At 39.3% G+C, this 24,143-nt stretch overlaps 1 long non-coding RNA gene across 1 annotated transcript in view; it reads right to left on the bottom strand.

The window, feature by feature from the left end:
- Window positions 1–24,143, bottom strand: part of LOC125333040 — a 181,655-nt gene that overhangs the window by 17,984 nt on the left and 139,528 nt on the right. The gene's annotated exons all lie outside the window — the stretch shown is intronic.

Raw genomic sequence — 24,143 nt, 5'->3', positions numbered from 1 at the left:
ACTGGAAAAAACAACCTGAAAGTTGAAAGACATGACATATTCTAGGAGCGAGAGGAAAAAACAAATACACAGTCTCAATTGATGTCAATCTAAAGAGCTCAGCTAGAGCAGTCTGTTGTCTATATCCTGGATAGCTTTAAATTTAATATAATATGATTTACAGGAATTGTCTTGCCTGCAATTTACTGAACATGTCACCCTTCCTAATGTATTTTTGATTGTTTTCTGATCTCTCCTTCTGATAGAGAAATCACATCTTGAACCTGTTTGATTTTGTTTTTTCTGAATTTCTCAACATTGAAAGAGCTGGTATAATCATATTATCTGTGGTTATGCTATTGTGGTTTTTTTTTAACATTTAATAGATAAAGGGGAGTGCATAGAAGTAACGTTCCTGTTTCTCTGACTATGGTTAATATTTTTATGCATGCATTAAAATTCAGACTTATAAATCAAGATGATTGCTGTTCAAAAAACAAACCAAAACCAACAGTCAAGTTAAAAAGAAGAAATGGCCTGGTGGTTGGGGCAAAGTGTCTGAATTCAGCGATATCTCCTGCTGCCTGAATCTATTTATTCTTGATGGTGTTTTAGATTTGCTTTTTTTTTTTTTTTTAATCAGTGAGATCATTTGAAGATAGTTTTCACTGAGCATGAGTAGGAGAATGTGGCCATATGAACTGATGATGGGAAGTGTTCTCTCAGGCTTTTTATTTGTTTTTTAGATCTTTGAGTGTTTTTTCTAAGGTAAAGATTTGGAGTGACTGGTTTTTTTCCTGCTTTGAATTTAAAGACTCTGGGATGCATTTAGAGGATATACAGCTGTTAAGTGAGTGTAACAAACTTTTGAAACACAAAGAAAGTAAAGGAGTAAGAGAAGGTAAGAGGAGGAAAATAAAAGACCTCACAGCAAAACTATCCAAGTTTGGGAAGACACTTCACTTTGAGAACTTCTTTAAAATCTTTCCTAGATCTTTGAAAAATTGAGCCTTCAATGACTGAGAAATATTGAATACAGTAGTCAAGGGGGGGAAAACTTGCCAGGAGCCACTTTCTCTATATATGGGCAAAAGGTGCTGATGGATATATCCTGCCTCAAGATATCTTATTGACTATATGGAGAACAGAGAAATATTTTGGCTTGCATGTGTTGCAGTGCTAGGTTTGGTTTAGCAAGCTGCAGCTTTCCCAGAGAGCTCAGCGGGGCTGCTTAGGGCAGGGCAGCCATTCTGTCCTCCTGTAGTCCTTTTTGGATGGCCCTGAGCTCTTACTCTGGCTAGCTATCAGCTCAGCAACACAGTGATGGCAAAGGAAGAGAGAAGGGTCCTTCCATGAGGGCTTCAGAGGACCTTTAATGGTTACACCGCGTCCCAGTGATCCCCCGAGGCACAGAGACCTCCTGATCTGGGAGCAGGGGGGTTTTGTCAGGGCTCAGGGGCGGTCCATGGGTGGGGTTGGGTACAGGAACCAATAGGGAGAGCCTGAGGGAGGGGCCAGGACTAGGGACAGGGGAAAGTCTGGGGGGAACAATGTGAAAGGCATTTAATAAGTGAATCTGTGGGAAATACACCACCACGTGGATGATCTTTGGTAATCCAGGTAGATCAAGACACTGAAGCAGTGGTCCTGATGGTCAGTGTAAGATCTGCTCCCAGGATGCTCCATCTTTGTGGCTCTGATTACCCCAGCTGGCACAAAAACTGCAAAATCATGTAGCAGGTTATGGTGTAGGCAGATACTTAAGTTAACTTTTCCCAGTTCTTAGTAGGGTTTTTGGACATTTTTCTGTGCCTTTGAAAAAGGTCTTTCTCATACACTCAAACTTCATTGTTTTGGGGGCTGAGGGTAGGGTGTTTGGGGTATGATTCTTGCCTTTGGCTTATCAAATCAATGTGCTGAAATCAGGATCCCTGAGGAAATTGCCAGCCCCTGGAGGCTGAGGTGTAAATCGGGACAACTGTGTGGAATGTACTGAAGTGATACTGAGCATGTTCTGCCCAGACCAGTAAAATACATCTCATCATGACGGATACACTGTTTTGAATCCAAGTTTATGTTCAAAGCTAGCTGGGGTACTTTTCAATGACCTTGTATTTCATCAGAGAGCAAGTTTCAGAGAGCCATGTGCACACTGGGAGAAGGATCATTGTGTCTAATTTGGCACAGATTCTTTTATCCTTTCTGTTGTATGCCTGCTGAGAGCACTGAAGAAACCAAAAAGCAATTTAATAGCTATTCATATTTTGATGTCAAGCAGGCCTCAGGGAAAGAAGTTTCTATTTTCCAGGCTAACCACCTTGCCATAGTGCCACTTTGCAGCACGTGTACAATGTGTCACATCACATTTCCAAACTCTTGGTGGCAGGTCTAGCTGTGCTCCTCCTACAGCGTAGTCAGCCCTCCTTGTCCAAACCCACGCTGCATTTGGTGATAGCTGGGACGAGCCATTTTACAAACAGTAATTTTCTTCCTGCTGAGATAACAAATTTGTAGGTGTGTGATAACCATCTACAGCACTTGAAATAACAATACCCCCCACCTGAACAAATTATCCAGCCTTCAAACCTTTACCTGTAACAAAAGACTTAGGTTGTGGCTTTTTTAGACCCGCTGTGTTGAGGGTAAGGGGATTCTACACAGTCCAACTCCTCTGAAAGCATCACAGAAAGAGCACTCTGTCAGCTGGCTTACAGTAAAGACCCTTCCACTAAGATTGAAGTGTACATACCTATGTCTGTGTGTGAAGAATAATGTGCTGCAAAAGGAGAATGGTCTGGAACAACTGGTGATCTGGTACCTGATCGAAAAGCCAGCAGACTGAACTGGGTGCTTCTTGCTGATCACTGCCCTGTTCCAATATATATTCATTCCATGATTGCATTTAGCCCAGAAATTGGAAAAGGTTTTGTAACAAACTGGTGATGGACTCGAAAATTTGAGTTCCATTGTATTTTTCTAGGTCATACAAGGAATGTGGCTAATGAACCTGTGACTCACTTGCATTTATTGGAAGGTCACAGCAAAATTGAGGCTCCTGAACTGATGAGGTGGTAACACATTATGTAAGACAAATTATTTTTCATTCCTTGTGTATGTATTAAACTACCATTAATCATGATAAAATCTTTATGTATTAATGGAGCTGTGCTGCATAATTTTAGAAGATTTTCAATTTATTCTAGCACCATTCAACATCCACCATGAAGAATCTAAACTAACTTTAGTGACTTCTGTATACAGAAGATGCAGTAATATTTCTGCTTTGATTCTAAAATAAGCTCTTTTTACAAAATAAAATACTGTGTATTATCTTAGAATAAAACTGTAGACAGTAGCATGAATAATATACCACTAAAAGATTGGGTTAACTCAGTACAGCCAAATGAACTTTACATGGACAGTAATTTTCCATTTTCTTTTAACTAGGAGGTTTTTCATTGTCAATGCCCTGGAATATATATTTTTTTTTTTTATTTTTTTGAGAACTTTAAAATGTTTTATAGATAAGTGCAAAGGTTGTAGATTAAATGTTCTTAATTAAAAGACAATTTAACCAGCCTTCTGAGGGAGGAAAAATCTACCATCTTAGGTTTGTTGCTATTAAAAGGTCAGAACGTATGCACATATCTTGCAGTAGATTATCAGGAGTGTTTCTGTTCTTTTGGATGCTAATTTCTTTTGAATACACAGTCAAATACTGTGTTATCATAGGATGCCACAGTGTGGTAGCTGCTGGTAAGTGCTGCGGGTTTAATAACTTTTTGAAATGTGTTTTAATATGTTTGTTTATCTTGAATTTTTAATTACTGTCCTTTTCCCAAAATAGACCTTTTTTTTTTTTTTTCCTGAGAGTGAGCTTTAAGACTTTTCATTATGCTTGTTCATTTCTTTTTTTCCCTAATATTGCTGGGCTGCCTTTCCACGGTCCTCATAATGTGTTATTCACAGATTCACAAGCTGAGCATAAAATCTTGCTCTTAGGCAGGAGTGCAGAGTTCATCTATATACTAAAGCAGACTCTTCCACACCAGGAGTCACACTGCAACAGATTATGGATTGCAATTCCTTGATTGTTTTTCAATCTGAATGATGTTTATGCCATCAATAAGGAGCCTGTCATAGTCTCAGTGGATATTACAGTGCTGGAGGAGCAGCTGAGGCACAGAAGGGACAGTACCAGGTACATCAGGCACTGGGCATCTGCTTTATAGGGAATAGGAGACAGCTATAAAGGCAATATCCCCATATTCGTCACTGTACTTGTGGAAACTAAAAATTGCAACAATTAGTGCTGGTAACTAGCAAGAAGCTTGCAAAAGTCTGGGATCTCCTTGTCTGTTTCCCCACAAAGATTTGCTGCTGTGGTTATGTTGATGCTGATATTTTTCTTCTATTGCAGAGAGATTTAAAAAAAAAATTAGGGCAAGAAAAACTAAAGTAAGAAGGGTTTTTATATCCTGTTTGATAGAGGTTTAGGATATAGAGTTATGTTATTTATTAGCCTGTCAATCTGTTTTCTGTGTTTAGAACTCCTTACTTTCTGGTTATGGTCCGTTACCCTGACTGATCACTTTCATCTCAGGACATGGGTAGTGGAGAGAAATGAAACAGTGCTTTGTCAAGAGAATAATCTCCTGCTTCTTCAGGAGATGGAAAGCATGTGATAGGCTGTGACTCAAGTGCTGCAGATGAGAATGGCACTATCCCCATCATAACTGATGACAATAAGTCAGATTTATCCTTTCTTTTATTTCTCCCCTGAAACTCAGTAGTAATACACTTGGAAAGAACCTTTTCCATTCCCTGAGGCTCTGGCGGGATAATAGAAACCAAATTCTGTCCTGCCTGTTAGGTATGAGTTTGGGGCAAAGATGAGTCCTGACTACTGCAGAGACATTATTTCTGGGACAGCACCTTAAAAAGTGAACTAGAAGTTGTATTAGGCTGCTCTTTGCAAGCAAAATTATTTCCCTTCCAGTGAAACAACAGTAGAGACTCTGCTTGAATTAAATCTTGATATGAAACTCTACTTAACTGCTTTGTTTGCTTGACTAAGATGTCACAGGGAATCTCACCAAGACAGACCTGTTCCATTGCCCCCAAGATTTTAAGTCTAGGCCAAAATGTTGTCTACCTTGGGGGGGAGTTGTGAGTTTGGCATTTTGTGGTGGGTTTTTGTTGTAGGCTTTTTTCCCCTCCTTGTCTTGCTGCTGCTTCCCACACAACTTGTCAGCATTTTGCAAGGAGTGAGACAAAAGAGTGGAAGAATAAACTGAATGTCTTCTCATCACAATAAAAGTAAGAGAGTGACAGCCACTGACTGAGAATTAGAACTAAAAAGACTCCTTTCTTTCCTGAAGGTGAATCTTTGAGATAACACTAATTTTGTTAACAAAAACCCCCTGATATCTCATTTCAATAGACTCAATGCAGTATATTCTGGCAGGAGTTCCCACTCCCATGTAGATTTGCTTTTGCTTAGAAAAACATCAAGCATGGTTGAGCATTTGTGAGCAAAATAGTTCTGGCAGTTCAGTCTTTCTTTGGTTACCATTGCTTCAGGTAAGTTGGTAACACATGATAGAGGCAAACAACTATTTTAACAGCCCCAAAATGTGTTGTTTGTCTCGCTTCACACTGAATAGTTTGTTCTACTGACTTACAGATGGGACAATTGACCCAACAGTAACCACAGGCAAAGATGAACGTCAGTGCCTCCTCTGAAATGTCAGCTCTGAAGTCAGGTATGCAGAGGGAACTGTACAACAAGGGAGACATGCACAGTTCTAGGGTCCAACTGTTAATTTTAATAAACTTAGCTGTGATCTGGAAGGAAGTTACTTGCTTATTTCTTATTCTCTTTTTATTTGGTACCCAAAAAAAGTCCTTCAGGATGCACTACAGTATTTTTTTTTTTTCTCCTGAGAAACTTTAATTTGAGGCAAGAGATAGAAAAGTTGAGAAGAAATAACTTTGGAAAACAAAATGGGAATAGTAATTAAGAGCAGATTTCCAAAAATATTTAAACAATTAGAGATGCAGTTACACTTACAAAAGAAAATGTGATAGCTGCTTGTGCTGGGATGTACACAGTTAGCTGAGAGAAGTATGATGTTTACTTTCAGGAGCTTGGTTTTTTTTTGGTTTTTTGTTCTATTCAGTGCATAAATACTTTTCTATGGGGGGAAGAAGAAATGTTGAGGGTTGGAGGGACTTCAGAACTTAATGCTGTTTATAGAGACCGTCTTTGACCTGAGACACAGCAAGTCTTAGATTAGACCCAATGTAGCCACAAGGTCTAAGGTCCTGATATAGAGCACAAATGAGAGTTCTTTGAAGTTCAAGCATGTTGGCTGGCATTTCTCAAACCAGGCAGAGTTCTGAATGCTTTAGAAGAGAGAATCAGCCCTGGCTCTAGAGTACACAAATTGTACCATGAATATTCTTTCACGTTCAATGAGCCTCATCCACTCCTATTCTGCTTCCACAGCTTTCTTTGAGAATCTGAGTACCCTTAGACCTTTGATTACGAAATCCCAGGTGAATATCAAGGCAAAAAGAAAATAAATCTTAAAATGCTGCACAAATGTAATGTGTCTAAGATGTGCTGCCAGCCACACTTCCACTGTTTGAGGCTGTCTATTGTTAGCAATTGTTTAATTACATAGTCAAGTTTTTAGTATATTGTTTTATTTATGATGAATGGGCAAATGATAAAGACACCAGCTGGAAACATAATAAATTTCCAAGCGAGCTGAAATATTATTTTTTAAAATACCATTAAAAACCTATTGTCTTTTATTATTTAGGAACATAAATGAGAGAGAAATCCTAGGAACATTTTTTCCTCGGAAACTTTCCATCAAGTAAAAGAACAAAATACTGTGACAGTCTTCCAAACTAATTACATTTCTATTTACCCCTTGGCCCCTAAAGACCCATATCTCTTGATTTTGCTTTTGTATAAATTTTCAGCAGTAACTCTTACCAGTGTGATTGTGATAAAATATAACAGGATGTGCTTACTGACTTCATGCAGGTACCTGGCTTTTCTAGCCTTAATAAGGTCTCAGGAGACTGATTTTTCAAAGTAAAGCATTCTCATGTATGACTTTTCAATTATTTTATTTTATTGCACCAAGTTTTACAGGACTTTGTCTCACATAATCTTCTAAATGGTTTCAGATTTATTGTAGCAACAGAATGCTCTCAGTGATAAATGAGGCAAACATTTTCCTGTCGTTTATTCTAATCGTCTTATGCTCAAAAGGCACATGGGAACACATTCTATAACTTGCCTTTGATTACATGGTTTGGATATTTTCACCTGGGTAACTAAGCTGCTGAAAAATGTCATACAATTATTAAATTACTCATGGTTAGAATTTTTTAGAAGGTCTTGGTTCTAGATTGATTTGGAGTGACTGATATTGAGTAATTTGCTTTTGAAATATTCCTAACAAAACAGGCTGTGCACTTGGTAATCTTCTACTGTTTTTTCTGATTGAGTGGAACACCACTGTCCAACACTTTTGGAGAATGGACTACTTAAAACCCAAACAAACCCAAAACTACTCTAATGTACTCTTCTCTCCAACATTATGATCATACTCACTGCTTTTAGAGTTTTTATCTACACAGAAGGTCCAATTGACTTCATAAGCAGCAGTTTAATGAAGTTCAGATTTCATCAAAATTGTATGCAGTTCAGTAATTTTCATTCTTTTAAAAGAAATATGGTGTACTCCTGTAATCCCAGGCCAACACTTGGGTGTAAAGACAATCCTATTCACCATTTTGAGACTTGGATATGTTCCTAAATACAGTGACCCTGACTGGGATGATCCAGAGTCTTTACCTCCCTATCATCCACCTTTTGAAATCCGAGGAGCATCCAGTGCAGATTTTTCATTTATCCACAGGCTGTCACTTGAAAAACTCTTAATTCTGATGTGTGAGACAATTTCATGTTAGAAAGTGAACCATGGCCTTTGAGAACCCCTGCTAAGGAACCAGAGCCTGAGAGCAGATGGATATATATACCTTGTCAGCAAAAATCAGGAATATGCAGAGCTCCCTAAAAATTCTATGGGGATCATATCCTATTTTAAAATCAGCATATATATGTAGTGGAGCTGTTCAGCACACAGGGCAAATTGTCTCTGTGTCTTCATTAGCTGTTCCATGCTGTGCTCAGCAAATGTGAGTATCACAACACTGAGCTACCTCAGACACCTGCAGCTATGATAAATTAAAAAAAAAAACTTCACCAATTTCATTCATCAATATGGAAAACAAGATTTGAATGCTGAATTATGAGTGAAAATGTTCTGCAAAATATACTGAGGTTCAAACAACTTTTATAACACTCAAATTTGCTTTAATACTTTGCTACTCCTTAACAAAGAATCACATTTTAAAAATGTTCTCAATTTATATTTGAGGAGCTCTGCTCACAGCAATAATGTCAGGAAGATGATATATGTAACTGAGAGTAGACCTCATATAGTTTTAAAAATTACTTCTACTAAAGCATCTGTTCTGAAGGAATTGTAATAGATTTTACTGTGGCTGAAGTTCTCTGTCTATCCAAGCTGACAGAAATCTGTGGCTGTTTTTAATGAGGACCAGAATATTACCTCAAGTACATTTAGAGGTAATTTTACAAAAATATCTTTTTCTTGGAATTAAGAGATGTTCCTTCACTTGAAAACTCTGGTAATCTTTTCCCCCTGTCCTGTTGGTGCATCTCTGCTCAGAAGAGTCTGACAAGAGGTGGAGAACACACTGAAATGGGTGAAGCTGCTGCCAGCCCTGTAGGGCACAGCAGTGGAGAGAGGTCCCTCCTTCTGGAGACTGTGCAACCTGGCAATCTCCAGCCTCAGAGATGAAGTCTGGGATAATTTGCCATCACATCAAATGTATTTATTCTGTGATCATCGTTTTCTGCACTTCCAAGTTCAGTTTGAAAATATTAATCCAACAATTGCCCTGGTTTGGGGGTTGTCAGTAGAACATTGAGGGATGTTTTGAGCAAGAAGAAAGGAGTAGATTTTCCTTCAGTTTTTAATGAACTCTTGCTAATGAAATGAGGATTCTTGTTGGGAAGGGAAGTGAGGAATCATTTATGTTTCCTTCATGGACAAGGTGTCAAGGAGCAGCAAAAGAGTCTATGCAAAGGGAGCCAAGCGTGGCAGCAGTGCCATCAGTGAACAGGGATGCAGCTGCCAGACCCAAAAATGCTGGTAATGTCTGTCTGAATTCAGGTCAAGAAGCTAAAGAGAGAGAGAGGTAGCTGCCTACACTTAAGCATATTTACGTCATGACAGAGGAGAAGGGCAGCTCCTGAGGTGTTAGAGAGAGGTTTGTGCTGTGGGGGGCCCCAGATGAGGCTTTTTATTGCTCTTTCTCAGAATTTCCCTCAGCTGGTCTGCTCTGAAGTTACACAACTGCTGTTCTGGAGCAGACTTTGAGCTGTTGAGCTTTTGGGGCCAGGACAGATGAGGATGCAGAGGCTTACACAGAAGGAGGGTTACAGGTTCTTTAGAATGGTCAGTCTGCTGGTGAACTGCTGACATGAGAAACATGTGTCACACCCTTGCCTTACTGGCTGCAGCTCCATTAGTGAAAATTAGTTAAATAAGCTGGGCTGTTAATGTATATTCATCTGTCAGTATGATTCTTACCTCTTGATGCAAGTCTGCTTCTTCAGAGCACTAGAACCCAAATAAAAATAAAAAGGCACCTGTCACAAATCACAAAAACTGTTTAACTGTATTTTGGTGGATAATGAAAAAAGGTTTTATGCTTTATTTGTTTAAACTTGAAAATCCTAAGAGTTTTCTGAGGAGGAAGTTTCTAAAAATGGTTTGTGAAGTTTGAGGTATAGGAATGCCAATCTTAAAAACAATCAAGGTGAAGATGTACATCTACAAGAGGATACAGTACAGGTTAGTACAATGAGATGGGTTAAATGCAATATAACTGAAAAGTCTCCCATTCATTAAACAGTGTCAGTTCCCCAGGGTGCAACAGTCCTCTTTGTAATCTCTATTTTCCTGAAGTACAGTACTGCCTTTAATAACTTGTCAAAAATGGGTGTACTTTTCAATCTTGACCAGAATTGGAAAAAAAATTGCCCTTTCTCAGATTAGAGTTTTTGGGATTTACTCTTTTGTTCAAGCTACTTTTAAATTTTTTTTTTATCAGTCTGTAGATTGAGCAAAGTGGGAGAATAGTTAAATGCTTCTAGTATGTGCACTCATTGGATTATAACTTTGTTCAGTCTCTATTTTTATATAAAAGTATTAAGTGTAACTATCTAAAGTTTCAAGTGGATGACAATAGAAATATTTCACAGGGGTCTTGCCAGAAATTTCTATTTTGGCATACAAATCTAAGTCAAACCTGATTTGCAAGCGACATCTGTGAGTGGCTCATTTTCAGCAGGTTGCTTTTAATCAGTCTCGGTATTTCCTTGACCACATCAGACTTCTGTAAGCACTGAAGGAGAACAGTTACTAGCAAGAGGTGCAGTATATAGCCTTGTAAAGTCCTGGTACCATTGAAGTAAAAAGCTGGGGGTTTTTTTGTTTGGTTGGGTTTTTTTTTAAGACTTATAAAACTGAAAATAAAAATAATTCTGACTTTAATACATCTTAAAATTACTGAGTTTATCACTGGATGTAGTGAGCTGTAGTATCTTCTTTTATTAGCAGAAGAGAAAAGATTCAAAAATTAAGTAGTCATAATGGAAAGTAATACTCTTTGGGTTTTGTTTTGTGATGTAGGTATTGCTATTTACCATTTAACTTTTTAAATTTTAGATTAGAAAAAAGAGAAATACGTCAAAGAACAATTTGTTTTATCTGTGTAATTAGTGGGCACTAACAATGATAGTGGGGGCTGCTTGAATCTGCTGAGTCCTGACTGTGCATTGTATATATTTCCTCTGTGATCTTGGGTCCTGTGGGACAATCATTCCAAAATTGAAATAATGTAGTACAATAGTAATTTGATAGGTTCAGTTCTGATATAGCCATAGGGTGTCATTGATGATTTTTCCCAAACTACAAGTTTCATCTGATATGTAATCAGATCATCAGAAAATAACATTCTGCGGACTTTGACTGTTCTTGAGAAATATTGCTTGGCTTTTTTCCTGCTTTTTTCCTTCCGAGACAAAGATGCAATTTTCAGACTACAACCCTTTCTTAATTTGATGGATCTTCCAGACAAGCATGATTCTCTTGAACTCCATGATGTTTATACTGGATTCAAATTGTTCTTGCCCATGCATGATGCCTATCTGCCTGCTGTCCTCATCCATCATTTGTTTGCTGTGTCCACAAAGCAGGCACAGACTGTCAGCTGCACAAGCCGTGCCATTGCCTGGGAATGGGGCAGCATCACTTTGTCCAAATGTGCTCAATCATTTGAGTGACTGCCACGGGGATCCTTACACTCCTCCTGGAGGTGAGGGGATGTGCTGCACAGCACGTTTGGCCTCTTGCTGAAGCACTCAGGGGAACTGTGACTATCTTGGATCACATGAGCGCACTTGAACAGCACCTAGACACTTTCTGTTCGAAAACAAGGCCAGCAGGATGACATGACATGCTGCTGTCCCTGTAAACATCAGCCTGTCCTCAGAAAAAGGACAGCAAAGCTGGCTCACCTGCTTGAATTAAGTGCTGTGAAGGGAAGGCTCACCCATTCTTTACAGAGCGTGAAGTTATTAGGGGGAATATCAGGCTCCTGGTATTACCAGGTAAAACAGAAAGGTCCAACCAGTTAGACTGTTTCCTTTTTTAAAATACCCAAAGGTGTTCCATATTATAGTCCAAATTTAGCCAATAAACACTCTGGCCAAAGACACCTTTATCTCACTTTATGATGGTAGAGGTCATAGCATGATATGATCCTGGTTCAGGCTCTGGCCATGGCTGTCACATCAATGATGAAGTTCTCTGCTGGAGCTATTCAGATTACTCCTTAATGTTCAGCAGAGGCTCACCTAAATGAACTAGGTCTTCAACCGACATTTTTTTCCCTGTTATTCTGCTTTAAAACAGAGGATAGGAAGTAAGAAAGGACATAAACTTTGTTACTGATGCTTCAAGTTCTCTCTAACAGTGTCTAATAGAACCTCATCAATGTAAGTATTGTTCAATCTTTCCAAACTAAAATTTACAGTGAAAGGTACAGAGAGGAACATGTAGGCTTCTTTCTCTATTTCTTCTGAAATAAAACCTTGTTGACTCTAAGAAGAAGCTGCAAAATGAAGTGATTGTGTTATTTCATTAACCTTTGGTTGTAGCCAATTTTGCATTAATGGAAATATGTAAATTTTCCTTCAATTTGGATGTCATTCTACTGGCATATGGAATATTGTTCATGGGATTCTTACTGGGTCAGGAGATGTTTCTTCTGTCAGTGGTATTTGCGAAAGCAGAATCTTACTGCCAATAAAAAGTGTGCTGTAACATCTTTAATATGCAAACATATGTTCATCTGAAAACTGCCCTTGTTGCTAATAGCTGCAAGCTGACATCTGCTTCTGTTAGTGATTCTTGTCTAGGTCTCCAATAGCTATTTGAAGAGAACAGCCTGTGCCGAGTTGCAGAGTTCAAACTATGAAGGAATTTCTGCTATATGATCTAGAAATCACTAAGAAAATATTTATTCAGAATATGAAATCTTTCTGGAAATAATTGAAGTAGTTTGAACCAGTCTAACAATGTGATAGACTAGGGAGCACTTTCCAAACTCATTGTGGAAGTGGTTCAGTTGAACATGATTAGTGAGTTTAATAACTGGATTGCCCAATAATTTGCTTTCCTAGCATCTCAGCATTGTGTACAGCTGTATCTCATTTGCTCCCCTCAAATAAATATTAGTTAACTTCTAAGGGCACCCAGAGTGAAGCCATCAATTCAAATATATCCTTGCTGGCAACCCTGTCAGTACAACTCCAGTGCCATTGGCTCCAAAGCCTTTCCCACACTGCTTTCTCAGTCGTGCATTGCCTCAAAAGCCTGAATTAAAGTACAGTATAGCATAATAGACCAGACAAAAGCTTTCTGTTCTGCCTTTAAGGAATACCATTTTACTCTTCAACCTGCCCAGTTGAGGAAGAGGCAGGGTACAGAAAGAAGGAGAAGTGACAAAGTAAGGGTGATATAAAGGGTGTCTGTCTGGTAACAGACACCAGTACTTCTCATTTCCTTCAACATCTGCTGCTGAAGAAGTTCAGGCTAGAAATGCTGGTATGGAGATATGTTTTGGATTTGTGCTGAAAATCACTTTAATAGTAAAGGGATGTTTCTGTTATATCTGAGCAGTGCTTACCCGGAGCCAAGGCCTTTTCTGCTCCTCTCCCCACACACTGGGGAGGAGGCTGGGGGTGTACAAGGAGTTGGGAAGGGATACAGCTAGGGCAGCTGACCCCAAGTGACCCAAGAGATATCCCAGACCATATGGTATCATATTTAACAATAAAAAAACCCTGGGCAGTAAGGTCTGAAAGAGGAGACACTTGGAGTGATGGTGTTTGGTGTTTCCTAAGTCACCATTATGCAGGATGGAGCCCAGATTTCCTGGGGATGGCTGAGCACCTGCACCCTCATGGGAAGTGGGGAATGAATGCCTTGGTTTTCTTTGCTTATGCACAAGGCTTTTGCTTTACTTGTTAAACTGACTTTATCTCAGCCCGTGATTTTTCTCACTTTACCCTTCTTGTTCTCTTCTCCATCCCACTGCAGGGAGTGAGGGAGTGGCTGTGTGGGGCTGAGCTGCCTACGGGGGTTAACCCATGACATTACCTTAGGGCTGGGAGGATTTCCCCTATTCATATTTCAGAGGCTTTTTTCAGCATCAGCATTTCAACTAATCTCCTGCTGTGACATCAGAGAAAAAAAATCCTGTCAACAGCTCAATTTAAAATTTTATTTTTCACACTTGTAAAGGAATACTGATAGTATTTTCCCTCTTTTCTATATTAAACTATTTAAAAGATGTCTCTGTGCGTTCCATCTGCAAGCTGATGCATCTGAAATTTGGAGCAGCAATGCTGGAAAGAGGCTGGCTGTTCCTTACACTGAGCTGCATGTTTTCTGTGTGCAGACCCAAAATTCCTCCAGTTCTATAATATTTATTCTTAAAGCACATCTACTGACATTGAGACCATCCACAGCCATTGAGGCTGCGTGTCCTGAAGAGGAGCATGGCTGAGGGGCAAGGTTTGCCATCCTGTGCTAGACAGAGCCTTTTGGAAGAAACAGATTATTTGGGGGAAGAACAGACAAAATAATAAATGGACCAAGTATTAATTAGCAATTAATGACTCCAGAGGGAGAACAGACAGCTTGAAAGCAATTTGTAGGCTTAGTCTGGGAAATGGTTTCCCCTCAGAAGTGCTCCAAAGGGGAGCTGTGGCCTTGGAGAGGAGGAGGTGGGCAAGCTGCTCAGCTGGGCATGACACCCTCTGAAGCTGAACTGCAGCTCATGAAATGTTTTCCCTGCGTTTGACTCCATTTGTTACATCAGATTAACGAGTGCTAAATCTATTCAGGGTTTTCCTGACTAATACTGAATTCCTAGAATTCACAGGAATCTGTTAGTTACTAATTGCATTTACTGCTCCATCTTGAAGTACACATTAGTACAAGTCAAGTTTGTGGTCCATAAAAGGACTTTACTGTAGGCTGAGTGAAGACAGCTGTATATATTCACACTACTTGTATTTGGAGAAATAACGATCTTTCAAGCATGTTCCTGGTGCTTTGGGTTTTTGTCACCCTGATGTGTGATTAGAGGCAGAGGATGGTGTGCATGTTTCATAAAAGGGGGCCATGAGAGAGTCCAAATACCAAATGTAATGCTGGATTTTGCTACTAATATATTTGTCTTTCTTGCTCTAGCAGGTATTTTAAAAAATATTCATAAACTGAAAAAGTCACAGTATTTCAGTGGCTAAATAAATTTAGAAGGACAGTTCTGACTATCAACAGTTTCTTCACACAGCAGTACAAAATTACCACTGTTAGGTGTGGTGCCCTGCTTCAATGCAGCAAAACCTCAACCTCTAGTGGGCTCACTTGTTCAGTACAGTGGAATATTATTTATATTCTATATTCCAATTTATTTCTTGCTTAAATCCTTTATTTTTATATTCTAGTTCCTCTTTAAAATACTACGTGAATGTTTGGGTTTGTTCCTCCCACCCTTGCACAGATCACTGTGCTCAGACCTTTAGCTGTTGTGGCTGGTTTGGGAATAAGACCAGTAATTTTGTTGGATTGCAGCCCCTATTGGCAGCACCAAATTTTGCTGATACCCTAAGAAGGAATTTTAAGGAAGGAATAGGTGTACCTTAAAATGAAATTGCTTATTAAACAAGATGAGATTTTCCTGGTTATTTTGTTTCCTCTGTAAAATAGACCTGCTGACGCTCTGAATCTCACCCATGGAGTACTCCATTGTAGGATTCAGGAATTATATAAGTAAGTTATGGAATATTTCTATCCTCCTTTTCAGCTGTGGATTACTTGATTAGACTGACCCTTCCACTAGGAGTTTGGGCTTGCAGGACAAAGCCAATGTATAATGGGTATCCCTGACTGGAAGAGGGAACACACCAGTTTCTGGAAGACAAAATAAAACTGGAACCACAGTAATGCCCAGTGACAGAAGTTCCAAAGCACCCCCAGACTTTTGTAATGCCTCTTTTATTGAAAATTTTTTTAAAACTCATTATTTTATCAGGAGTTTAGATGGAGAAAGAAAAACCCCTACAGCTTTGTGCATATGTCCAGTGGCAGAAATCAGGGAAAAATAAAGAAGAAAACTTCTATTTCAAGAAGGGACTGAACTGCACAAGGTCTACCTGACTGCTTTCATTACCAACTTCTGAAATGTATTATCACAGAGGGAAATTGCTGTTTGTATTCTTTTATTGTAGAACATAACTAAGCAGGGGCTCAAAAAATTAATTCTCAAAGAGGTAATTAAAATTAATGTCTATGATGGATGGAGGAGAGGGGGGAAAGTATAACAGCTTGTAGTTAAGTACATCATAATCTTGGGAAAAAAAACATGAGATTGTGTATGACCTGTCACTGGAGAATAGTTGAGGAGAGGGTTGCATTCTTCTGAAGAGACAGAAGCTCACCTTATGGCTGATGAGTGGCTTTAACTCTCTGCTCTGGAATCTAAATTAGATGGAAATATTCTGCTCTCAAGGTCTCCTGCCTTGGTTATTCCCTTGAGCACTGAAAGTACTATATATTCATCTACTGTACTGTAGTGACCCAATATGCTGCCCAGCTTCTTCTAGTTATCTTTTGAAGGACAAAAGTGTGTTTTACCTCTGTCTTGTGATTTAGGGAAGTTTCTTGTTTGTCTTAAATGAATAAGACTTCCAGAAAGTCTCTGTATTAACTAGTATAAAGCAAGTCTTCAAAGCCTGTGAGCAGAAGTAGGGAATTTAATTGCTTTACTGTAATTCAGCATGTCTTAATTTTATGTATGTATTTAATAGCATTTATTTTATATATACTCTATCTTCAGCATTATTTTAATGGGAAAACTAGCCTCTGTGAAGAAATTAACTTTTAGTCACAGGTACGCTTTAGTTCAGAAGCAGTAGTAAGGTACCCTAGGCCAGATTTCAAGGGGAGCCTTCCTTCTGCAGGTTTGTGTTTTGCCTGAGCAGCAGGGCATCCTTCTTGCTTGATGCATGAGATTCTGAAGGACTAAGATCTCCTTTTCCTGCTTTTCTCTTTGCTCCCTTCAGGCCTGGTTTCTGTGATATTGCCAGTCACAAGTACTGACTGATCCCTTAGTTTCTTCCAGTGCAGCAGACAAAACTCTTTTCATTTCCTAGAATCAGCAAGGTGAGCTTATTTATAAAACCCGAATCAGACAATTTAGGGGACAAGGCTTCGAAATAAAGAAGCCTGTTTGTTTTGGGATTTTATAATTAATCTGAACTTCATAATTAGCATGTGGACCTATAGTAATATGAATTTAATCTCTTCAAATCCAACAGCAATCTTTCTCAACAAAAGGCTGTTTGAAGGCTCCTTTTTACTTTAATTTAAACCTCTTTATGAAGCTGATTTGTGAAAATTCAGAATAATTCCCTTTTAGATTAAAATAATACTTTATTCTCTTAGCCAGCAATTAATGTGTTTGTGGTTTCCTTCCAATAGTCTGGGAAATGGAAGAGTGCAAAATCCTTGCCTTTTTATGTAGATGGCATCATTTTTCTAAGAAGAAGATGCCTGCAAAGCAACCTGTTGTTCCATAGAGGACATACACATGCTGGGTTTCAGTTAAAAAAGAGCTGCGATGAATGTCAAAACAAAACAATTAGGGAAAGATTAATTGCATTTTTCAGGTAACTAATCTTTGTTAAAAAAAAGAAAAACCCTGCAAGATTTTTGCTCTCTTAGTATTTTTTCTTGCTTAGTTTATGTATTGCTGTGAGGCCTTGGGTTTTAGGGTGGGTTTTTTTTCTTATTAACTTCTGCCATCTCACTGGCAGAAAGTAGAAGATAGATTGTGCATGGAGTAGGAATTGCAGAAGGAAAAAAAGACAGTCCTATGATTAAGATAATAAAATTATATCAAGATTTTTCTTTTTCTTTCCTCTGCAGGTTTCCTTTTTATGCTAGGATGGCCTTGTTATGAGCAGTCCCTTATGCAGGCTCTCTGTAACTCTCATTTTCAGAACATATTAACGCTGTGCTGTGCCTGCTGCAGCATCTCCCTTGAAGAAGGCACCTCTTAGCACAGGCACACTGCTGCACCAGGGCTGCTGACAGACACCAAAGCTTTTGCTCACCAGATGACCCTGGCCCTATCTGCATTTGCCTAAAAGACAGAATAAAAAGCCCATCTTTCTCATTTTTTTCTGGCAAAGATATCTTGTGCAGCTCAAGCTATTGATTATTTCAAAGCCAATAAACACTTAACACTCCTTGCCTCAGTCTTGCATCCTTAAAATGTGCAAGTAACATCACCCTTTATCTTTGCAATGTGTGAAATTAAAAAAGGGAAGGGAGATTTTCACCCTTGGGAAACTCAGAGGCTCTCCTTAACATTGAAATAAGTTCTGTGGCTACACCATGGGCAAAGAGGAGATCATGAAAAAAAAATTAAAAAATGACTTAATTATTTCCACTACGTGGACCTCATCCTATTCCTGTGGTGACCAGTGATAGGACACAAGAAAATGGAATGAGGTTTTGTCAGGAGAGGTTCAGATTCTGTATTAGGAAAAAGTTCTTCACCCAGAGAGTTGTTGATCACTGGAACATGTTCTCCAGTGAAGTGGGTTTGGTAGTTTAGCTCTTAGGTAGTCCTGCAGGGACCAGAGACTTGGAGTTGATGATCCTTGTGTGTCCCTTCCAACTTGAGATACACTATGATTCAAAGCTGCAATTCAAATGACAGATTTCAATATCTACACTATGTGGAAATTCTCTTGTGATCCTTGGACTCATAGCCCTTGGCAGGATGTAAGACTGAGTAACTTCACTCTGGGAAGGAACAGGCCCTCCCCCGGGCTTTCCAAGGTCATGATATCCAAAGTGTATGTTATATAGAGAGCAGGAAAAGTATAAAGGGCTGGCTGTGGGCTTGTTTTGCTTTTCTTCTAGAAAAGGACAATTTAATTTAGAAAGGCAAAAAATTAGTATGCAAAAGGTGAAAAAACCTTCTTACAGTAGAGCAGGGAATTAGGGTGCATCTTCATTTTTCCTCTTCATTAAAAATTTCCCAACACTTCTTTATGGCAGAAATTCAAAGACATCCTTTTTACTTGGCTTAAACTGGATACAAAATTTCACAAATTATAGTGATTCAAACGTGTCCTGTTCATCAGTTCTTCTGATGGAGGCAGACCCTCCACGCTATTCTGGTGTCCTGTGGCAGTCAATTGAAACTCTATTTCAAAGTAACAGGATTCTCCAGAGGCACAGTCCTCCAATATCCTCCATCTAATTGCAGTATCCAGGGCTTGAGGATTTCTGTCCATCTAATGAATTTCCCTGTGATCTCATTTTCCAAAGCAGCAACAGTTTATTTCTCCTTGGTTCTCGCCAATGAGAAGAGGGCTGCAGGAAAGTTACATGCAGGACTTTGAAGTATTGAGTCATTCGTTTATTCACAGAAATAATTAATGGATGTAGTTTTACATCAACTGTTTTTCTGTTGCACTAGATAGCAATTTAATCTAGGTTTTAAATCCTCTGCAATCATTAACAACAACAAAAAAAAGCCAACCAACCAAAAATAAAATAGTCTTTCTCCTTCACGTTGAAAGATAATTTCTCTTTTGTGTTAGATGACTAAGTACCTACCACTAGAAATAAAATGGAGTGTGAAAGAGCTAAGCATAATAATACAGAATATATAGTTAAATATGGAAATGACCAAAAAACTCCAAATAAAATCCCCCAAAACAAACAGGTAAACCCCCTAACAGGTGGGGTTACCATTGAGACACTAGCCCAGGTGTTAGGAGACTTCTGCAGCACCAGCCTGGTGCAGAGGTATTTGAAAGAATCCATAAATCTCTGTAATGTTCCTTTTAGCTTTGCCTTGATATAGGGGAAGGCAACAAACAGGAAATTCAATCATCTTTCTGTCCACAGCAGAAGGTTATTTTGCCTTAGAGTGGGTCTGCCCTGCTAGATTATCCTTTCTTTCCCCCTCTAATAGGGGCTGGGTGAAGATGGTGAGACCCTAAAACAAATATTCCAGAGCCTTCAGGCTCTTGAAGAACATATTGAAAACGAGTTTTAATTTCACTGGTTCAACTCTTGAGCTTTATGGTGTTCAAGTTTTAAAAAGCTTTGACGAGTGTTATAAAATTTTTATAATAATTAAAAGATTGTTTCATTTTTTCAGGATGTATTGTAAAGTAGGCACTCTAATGGAGAATTCTATCCTTAAATTGTAGCATTATTCTGGATATGTTACTATCTTGTACTCTCTATGTTAAACTACCCTCTCACTGATGGTTTCCTGGTGTTTTTTTGGGAAGGATTGGTGGTGGTTTGCGGGGGTTTTAGGGTTGGTGGTTTTTTGGGGAGGTGTTAGGGGGATTTTGTTGGGGTTTTTTTGGTTGGTTTAGGTTTGTTTTGGAAGTAGTGGGGTTTGATTAATTTCAGAATGCAATTTAAAAAAATGTTTTATATAGCAGGTGCATAGTCTGGCTTATGCAGAGCTTAATGCCCAGGTCTCACTAAATTTCATCTACACTGCACATGAATTAGCTTTCATACTGACATTAGAAAAAGTCCCACACTGGTGTATAAAAATATTTCGTCCTCAGTAATGAGTGTGAGAGAAACTTATTACTTGAGAGTTTTAGATCAACTCTGTCTCTAATTGTCATTACTGCCAGTGATGCTTTGAAACTCAACTCCGAGTTTCTCATATAACATTTGGTATCAGCTGTAAAATTCTCCAGTGTTTGATTGAATGGCAAATGTTATTATCCTCCCAAAAGGTTTTAATTAAGATGTTTGGAGGCCAAACAGCTGTGCATGGAAATGCTTACTTCAGCTGAAAAAAATCAAACTTTGGAACCGATAGTTTCAAATACTTAATTTATATGCCTTATCTTCTGCTTATTATAGAAATCCAAATTAATGGAACTTGTGGAAATTGCAGACACACTTCTGCTGGTACAAACTGGGGAGCTGGGAATGAAAATGAGCACAGGATTAATCACTTTGTATTTGCAGAAGATCTGATTGCTATACCTTGGCACAAGCGAGTCCCTACCAGAGAGGATTGAGCCTGGGGGGCATAAGGCTGAAAAAACAAGAAGACTTGAAGGAGTGCATGACTCTTGAGTGTTTCTCTAAATTAAAGATTGGAAATTCCTAGAAAATCAGTCTTATATCCATAGTATCCAAATGTAGGGCATCTAGTGATCTCCTATGCAAAAATTCTTGAAATTATTTGTGGAGAATTTTTTTTTAGGGTTGTGTCTGTCCCTCACTCAGTTTTTATTTATGACTGAAGTTGATGAGGGTATTGGTACCAAGCTTTAGGAACTCATTTGCTTGTGGAAGGGTAGGGAGGGAGGTTGTTTTTTGTGGTTTGTTGTGGTGTTTGTTTATTTGTTTTTTTAAAAACCCAGTCAACAAATTCTACTGCCTTCCTCAAAAATGCGCTGTACAATGTGCATGTTATAGGGCTATATTTTGTTTAGAATTCAGGTTTTCTGAGGGTTTTATGGTGGGTTTTTTGGTGAAAATTCCATAGTATAAAATCCTTGCAGGATAAAAATATAAATGAGATAAAAATTTTCAAAGCAAAACAATCTTCTGCCTGCACTATGAACCACAGCAGACTGGGGGGCTCCTAGAAAGCCCAGCAAATGTTGGACAAAATTGCTTTATTTTTTTCTACTTTACTGACAAAATGGATTTGAATATTGGGAGTAACCTTGAAGACTGAACAGAGAAATTTAGTATTCTGAGCCCGCTAAAGGAGATAGATGTGCCCAAGAGCCAAGGACTGAATTACCTTTTAGCTGATGCCTTGTTGCAAGGGCAGGTCCTTGTTGTAGATCCTGCTAGGGTGTGACAGTGAAAGCAGATACTGAAATAGTCATGAGCACCCCTTTTCCTGTGCCTTCGTCCTCTCTGTGCCTGTCTCGCCTCTTTCCAGGAACAAATTACCAGAATATATCTGAAGAACTGTGTATGCTACCTCTGTAAATTAAAAACATAATAGCTGGACTATTTTAGCAGCCTCTTTCAGGCACATCTCGTCTGTCATAGGAATCTAATTCAGAGGCACAGTAGGTTTCCAGCCATTAGCAGATGTTTAAGGTTACATTCCATTCACTACCCTTGAAAAAAGTACCTAGCACGTATTCTAACAAAGGACAACTGTGCCTCCTGGGAAGAGACAGTGCTATAGCACTCCTGCTTTAAAATGTTTTCCAAAAAAGAAACGATGCAAGAAACCTTTGTATACTGGAAGGGCAAGAAAGCAAACGTTCACACTATATTCACTTTCCAATATGCAAGAGCAGCTTCCCAAAGTAAAAGAAAAATGAAATCAGGACAGAACACCAGTGTCAATAAAATACAATCTTTGTTGTGCCAGTGTCTTTCAGTTGAATTTCAGGGTATGTTTGTTTCCTTCCCTGCTGTGCTCCCCTGCAACTCGTACAGCACTGGCTGTTATCTTGGAGATAGAATAGAAATCAAATTCATGGGGGTATTCTCTCCTCATCTTTCTCTCTCCTGTCTCCTGTAGTGCTGATGTGATCTCTAGAAGATGGAGAGGATTTCCCCTTCAGTTCCCTTGAATTCAGGAGGTAATGATGGCATTTAGCACTGTGTTCAGAAAACAGCTAAATGGTAAGACCCAGTCTGAAGGTGCACTGTCAGTCAAGAGAAGTGTCAGTCTTGCTCTTGTGCAGGGTGTAGCTGAGGGCAGCAGTGACCAGGGAGGGGACTGCACCGTGGCAGGAGACCAGCTCTGTTTGACAGTCCTCCCTAAGGGTGAGGAAGCCCCAAGCCACAGTAAAGCTGCCCTCACTTGCAGCATAGAGCTGAGGGTACACTTGCTGTTTAGTACCAAGGAAAGAAGGCTCGGGGGAGACATGTTCCTCTCTACAACTACCTGAAGGGTTGTGGCAAGGTGGGGGTTGGCCTTTTCTCTCAGGCAACGACTGACAAGAGGAAATGGCCTCAAGTTGTACCAGGGGAGGTTCAGCTTAGATATTAGGAAAAATTTCTTCCCTGAGAGAGTGGTTAAGCATTGGAATGGGCTTCCCAGGGAAGTGAATTCAGCATCCCTGGAAGAGCTCAAAAAAACAAGTAGAAGTGGCATTGACAATATGGTTTAGTGGGCATGGTGGTATTTGGTTGAAGGTTGATGATCTTGGAGGTCTTTTCCAACCTCAATGATTCTGTTTTTCTGTAGCTACCTTTAGTTGGAGTTGCCAGTTCCCCCTGCACCATTGCACTGATTTCAGGCACAGAGAGGAGAGGTGAGAATAAAACCCTGCACACTGTAGGATCCATAGCTCTGGGAAGCTGTTGGGAGTTGCTGGAGGGCATGCTGTACTGTTGGGAGTCCCGGAGGAGCCTCACTAAGGTATCAGAACCCATTATATGCAAGCTATATTTCCAAACACTTGCAGCAGAAATCTCAGTGTGGCAATAACTGCGAATTATGACCCTCGGGGTGGAAAGCAAAATGTTCTGTTGTTATGGGAGGAGGTAATGGATGTCACCTCAGCTGCTGCACTCTGTGATGCAGCCGTCCTGTGCCTGGATCTCCACAGTGCAGAGGAGCAGGGAGCCCTCCATGATGGTGCTCTCACTGAAAGGGACGAAGTGTTCTCTCCCTTGCATCCCTTGGTAGCCCAGGCATGGTGTTTGTGGAGCCCCTGGCAGAGAGCTGGGGGCAGTCTGATGTTCATTCTCTCACTGCCCTGTCGTAGCACGTGCTCTTGTTATAGTTTTGCAGATTTAACAGTCTGGGCTTGATCTTAGGACTTCACAGTGATGTGAGGAATGATTAGAAAATGATGTTTGTGTAAAATTACGTGACCTGCTTTGTTAGTGTTATAGTTACCAAGCAATATTGGGCATTATGCAATGAGGCACTTAACAGAACAGATTGAATGGTCAGATATCCAGGTTTCTAAAGGCTTATTGATCAGCCAAGATAATGCAGCTAAAGTACTTGAAATTTAAAATCAGCCTCATATTTTCTTATATAAGCAAAAGTTAAAGTGTAAATCAAAAATACACTTATAAAAAAGAAGGATTTTCAAACCCAGAGAAAGCCATGTCGATAAGAACCATTTTTATTTTGATTGTCTGGCAGGCTGAATAGGAGCTGCAAACTATTCTTTTCTGAAAGAGTTGGGACAAAAATATTGGAATAAACATGTCATTGTCCTCAAGTTTGTATGTGTGAGTGAACTACTCTTCCAACAGAAGATAAAGGCTGTTCATTTGTCCAAGTTCATCATTTGAATTAAAAAAAAGAGAAGAAAAAAAAAGAAATGGAAATATAGCCAAAACACCATAATTTACAATGAATGTGACTGTGTGGTGTCCAGTGAGCAGATCATGACAGAACAGTTTGAGCCA

Source organism: Corvus hawaiiensis, chromosome 14 (assembly GCF_020740725.1).
Source record: "Corvus hawaiiensis isolate bCorHaw1 chromosome 14, bCorHaw1.pri.cur, whole genome shotgun sequence".
Taxonomy (NCBI): Eukaryota; Metazoa; Chordata; class Aves; order Passeriformes; family Corvidae; genus Corvus; species Corvus hawaiiensis.
This window is presented reverse-complemented; position numbering and strand designations above follow the sequence as displayed.